This window comes from Nicotiana tomentosiformis, chromosome 11 (assembly GCF_000390325.3).
Source record: "Nicotiana tomentosiformis chromosome 11, ASM39032v3, whole genome shotgun sequence".
Classification (NCBI taxonomy): Eukaryota; Viridiplantae; Streptophyta; class Magnoliopsida; order Solanales; family Solanaceae; genus Nicotiana; species Nicotiana tomentosiformis.
In genome coordinates, this window is record NC_090822.1 from 62,899,726 (window position 1) to 62,905,795 (window position 6,070).

The window sequence follows — 6,070 nt, forward strand, 5'->3', positions numbered from 1 at the left end:
ACGGCCCGATCCCATATGAGTATGTTACACGATACCGCTAAGGCGAACGGCCCGATCTCATAAGAGTATTGCTGAGGCGTTCAGTCCGATCCCATTAGAATATGAAACCTTGACGGGTCACTCAACCCACTCACAAATATACGTGTGAGTTATAAAATTCAAGAAAAACTATCGGACGAATACGCACAACACAGAAGAAATCCTTAAAGGAAAGTACAATTTCCACGGCTAATCAAGTAGCTCGTCAAGTATCTAAAATAGTAAGTACGATACTCTATGCTAGTCTAGTCTCAAGTTTAATATAAATTAAAGTATTTCAACAGGAAAGAATAACTCAAATAGTACAATTAAAGCATGGCGTGAGTCTAAGTCTACCTGGACATAATCAGGAATTCTAGCATACGCACGGACACTCATCACTACATATGTGTGTAGCTCCCACAACATGTAGCACATAATAAATATAACACCTACGGGGTAAATTCCCCCTCACAAGGTTAGATGGGAGACTTACCTCGCTCCGAAATCCGATAACCGGCTCCAACGCCTCTCTAACTCCTCAAACTGATGCCAAACGATCCGAAACTAAACATACAGTGTGCAAACCAATCAAAATATACTCCAATACTCGTAATTTAGCAATTTATAACAATTCCCAACTCTGCTCGAAAAAACAACATAGTCAACCCCCGAGCCGACGTGTCAGATTTCGAAAATTATCAAAAATAAATATTACCCATAAATTATATAGTCTATATCCATAAAATCATCCAATTTCATCCATGAATTGACCCTCAGATCAAGGATTTACCATTTCTCAACTTTGGGACTCAAAATCCCAATTTCTACAATTCAAACACGGATAAAAATAATAACCAAGGGAAATAATCATGGAAAAACATTACAATGAAGGTTAGATATTTACCCCCTTGTTGAGACGAGAACAACTCCGCAAAAATCACTTCAAACGGAGCTCTAGAACTCAAGATATACTCAACATACTAAAATGCTCGGTCTTCCCATTTAAAACACTGCCCAGGTGATTTTAGTTCTTCTCCTTCGCGGGACACCTTCGCATTCATGAAGACCAATTTTTCGCATTGACCGGTCAAACCAGAATTCCTTCTTCGCATTTGGAAAACCTGTCTCGCGTTGGCGAAGAACAAGAGTTCACACCAGAAACCAGCAATATTTTCTGACACGGAAATAGGCATAACTCTCTCATACGACATCGGAATTCGACGATTCTTATTGTTATGGTTCCATAATTACGATAAGGATCTAATGGTTCAGTTTTATCACAAATTAAAGGGTTTTTTTCTCAATAGGGTACCCTTTATACCTAAAGAAACAACGCAGAAACATCAAATAAGAGCGCGACACAATCCAAACACATCTGAAACACACCCAAGGCCCCCGAACCCCCTCAGATCACACAAACCAGTCCCAAAACATAACACGAACCTACGCGAGGCCTCAAATCACACCAAAACCACATCAAAATCATGAATCGCACATCAATTCAAGACTAATGAACTTTAAAATTTCTAAAACTCATGCTGAACCATATCAAATCAACCTGGAATGACCTCAAATTTTTCATGCAAGTCCCAAATGACACAACAGACCTATACCAACTCATGGAACCACAATCTACATCTGATATCAACAAAGTCAACTCTCGGTCAAACCAATCAACCTTCTAAACGTTCAATCTTCCAACGTTTGCCAAAAAGCATCGAATCAACCTACGGACCTCCAAATACAAATCCGGATATACGCCCAAGTCCAAAATCATCATCCGGACCTAACGGAACCATCAAAACTCCGATCCGAGGTTGTTTACTCAAAAGTCAATACTTGGTCAACTCTTCCAACTTAAAGCTTCCGAATTGAGTATTATTCTTCCAAACTAACTCTAATCTTCCCGAAAATCTAATCCGACTACACGTGAATACGTGAAGTGTAGCTACTCAAGGTCTCAAACTGCCGAACGACATGCTAGAACTCAAAGCGACTGGTCGGGTTGTTACATTCTCCCCCACTTAAACATACATTTATCCTTGAACGTGCCAAGAACTGGTCCATAGTTGCCCAAAATCACTGTTTAACACCTCGTGCACCTACATGTGCCATCACATCCCATATGAGCACATTAGCTCAAGCCAGACTTAAGATCCTTCGTGCTGCATTAGCCTACAAGCCTTAGAACCAAATTCCAACATCCAAAATTCTCTACCTGGTCTGATTCTAACATATGCACGCCGTATCAATCTTAACATGATGTACCAAAACATGATCATGCACCATTTCTGAATTCACGCAATGCGCCGCATAATTCGTACACTCATAATAACATCCTCGAACCACAATTGCTGCAAATTTTGGAAGCTGATGCCCGTATTGTACCATGGAATCTCTCCGCTTGGCGAGAACCATTGCCTCATTCTGAACTGACTAGTGACATTTTTCCTCTAATATACATTATATAAATTTGATTGCACTAATTCTAGGTCCAACAACCTTGTATCACCCAGTACAAGCTTCTCGGGCAATAAGCCGCCTCAAACACCATCTAGAATCTCATATGACATTATCAATGTACCAACAAGACACAATTCGAATATGACCAATAAGGAATAACGAACCCGAATACCAGACTATCTGGCCTACGCAACGAACAAAAATAACAAACCAATGCTATGAACCTTTCTCAGAGATGAAAAACAAAACACACAAACTAAGTATAAGGACTAGTACTCAGCATGTCACTATTGCGGTATGCATTCCAATCTAAATATCATACTCGTGGCGGCGTACCACCTGATCCGCATATAACAATCAATAAGGAAATACTTATCGAGCGAAAATTCTCATACCCACGAAATGCTTGAATATCGACCACAAACATGCTAAGTGCATAAACACAACCCTAGGGAGACAAGTAGTGCCATGCCCTACCAAATACCAGGCACGACTAAGGTGCAATAAACGAATTGCATCTTGAGAGCCATCTCGCTCACATAACACCACAAGCTACACAGGATCATAACACACATGTGAATAATCAAGTCGTCTCACAACCCATATGGCATAAAAGAGTAGCACCTGAAATAGACGAAGGCAGGAATATCATCCACCATGCCCGAAGACCCATCCATAAGCGATGTTATGCCGAATAAGCATATTTGAACTGGTATAAAATATATATTCATATTAGGCCTACCAACGGACCTCAAGCCGATTCTAATCATCCCAAAATGGGTCAATAACCTTCCAAAGATCCACAATGACCCTATTCATGGCACATACGATATATCGTCCAATCTAGAACAAACTCCCATAGTCCGCAACCAAATAAATAGAGCACATCTCAGACCTAAACTCTCACATCCATGACAATGCTAGAATCTGCATATATGATTTCAATCTCTACCACATAAATGGCTGACACATCACACATATACAATCATCCCTCAAGAGATACTCCCACGGCCTTCCGCACCAGGTAGCAAAATCTGCACATCCATGGCTACCAACCATACTATTACTGTAATGCAAATCAAGAATTCATAAATCAATACACAATGCCTCTTCCACGGAACACCATTCTCGGCAACACAAAAATAACACTAACATACTCTGAACATATGAAATATCTCCCCAACTCTTCCAAGCTCGTGACAGTCCTGTCACAACTGGATCGCAACATTGATCCTCAAATTCCAATTTCATACCGCTCACTGTACCAATCATGCTGCTACGCGAGAGTACAAGAATTTCATCATAACTCTAGAACCACCAGTAGAATACATACTTTATCGGCTAAAACCTTTCACTTAAATCATTTTAGAAGAATAATCGCAACACAAAACCATCTTCCCATAGACGCAAAAGACATAGAACTCAAGTCATATTCTAAACCGCCATAACTCTTTCGGGACCCATTTATACATAATCAAAACCATCAGAATCAAATACCTCCAAATCAATCAAATTACGGAGGTTGTCAAGCCCGCACGTACAGCCACGAAATACCTGTATTTCCTTACCACACCGAAGGAACTGATCATTTCCTTAACCATGCCGATCCAAACCACTACTACATAGCTTTTTCTGATTTCTTCTTGACTTGCCTTCAGAATCAATATCTATATTCAATCACATAACGGATCCCAATCAACACTCATCCCGAGTGACCCAAATCATGAAACCACGTCATTTCAATACCCATAATCCATTTCATACCCTCCTCATGCAGTCTATAGTAACTCCAACTAATACACATGTGCTGATTAGATCTTCTACGAATTCGAAGTTATTTCTCCCTTTTTTTAACACTGCATCGCAGACCTTTTGATAACATAGAACTGCTCCAAGTACCCTTCACACTCTACTGCAAAACCTAATCCTTAACCACATAACGAACCTGAAAATCCTTAAGCACCACACCTAAAATATTGAATCCACTAGAACTATTATTGCGAGTCGCCTACTCTAGTCCAATCCCAATTATTTAACCAAACCACTAGTGCTCTGTTAGCACATATGTACTCCAATGAAGCAACCGGATGAATACTTTCCCTTGTACATCACATCCATCAAATCCCCTGCTCAAATTAACCCTGATATTTTCTTCCATTAGCAATAGCTAATCCATCAATGTACTGATAACCCGAAACTGCACAGGCACGTCACCATGTGACCCAATCATAGACGTTAGGCTCCCCCACTTAGATTTAAGCTACAATCACATAAATCTGGAACCTACAATGACTCCTCCTCCTCAGTTACCATGATCTTGCACCATTTCTCAATCAAATATCTCATAAGTTCTTGTTGCACTAATCATAACACATCTCGAATTATCAGCCACAATCACACACTCGACCTCCTGACAGTCATACCATATTCTTTAAGCGATCCAAGCTCACATCACAGTACATGCATCCCATTGGATAGAAGGCAGAACTCTTTATAAGAACTTCATTAGGAGTCATGCAACCCCTAACCTTCTCACAGGAGATAGCCCACCCGTGTCACCTCATACTAACATCCTTTAACGACATAGCCATAACCATGTCCATTATGAAATCAGATGATTCTCTGAGGTCCACACTCATCTGCTAGCTATAAGAGTTTGTTCATCCCATTAGCATCAATTGAAGGTTCAACAATACGTTCCAAAACTCAAAGTCATGTTGCATCCCAAAACGATAATCAAGCTTACACATCCCTCTACGTTCCAAGCAAACTCTTCTCGTCACATTCAAACTTCCTGAGCAAACTACTCGATCTCTGTTGCTCGTACTTGGCCTACTAACAACTCATTTACCGCGAGACATAACCCTTCATTCCCTTCCTTATCCTTCGCTACTAAAATACTGCATCAAATCATAATCCATCTCTGTAGCAACCAAAATAATGAATTGCCACCAATTCTAAGCCTCCATAAAGATCATCTTTCTCGATCCATCAACATTAGAAACACCGATTCGACCCTGAAGCTACCACATACCGCCATCTCTACTACCCTCTTCTTAGGTACCATTTCACAACACTCCACCCCGAAGGCAAACCAATGAAGACCATCACATAGACGAGCCTAAATGCGTTCAAACAAAGACGACGACACCACATCACAAACAAGAATTCCACCAATTTTGAAAATATCCAATATGGATACTCCATCAACCAAAGCCTAAACATCCATAGTTTGATTACCTCTCCTCCGCTGGAATTAAATCTCGAATTTCTAAACCATGAACCGAGAAATCCTTCTCCTGGGACATTCATTAATAACACATAAATATGCACCCTACCATTCACATTCGCACTGCGCAATAACAATGCATGAACATCAAAATACATTATGCATAGCCTCAAAATCATAGGCAACTCTCACACTGAGCTAAAATGATAGAACACCCCTTCACAAGGCGATGATAATAGTCCGCCCGAATATGCAGGGAAAAATGTCATGTACCACATCTGCAGCACCACTACAACTCCTTGATGCCCAATTGGTATGAGGCGCTCAACATCGTATAAGAATGCGTAGGAAGGAAAT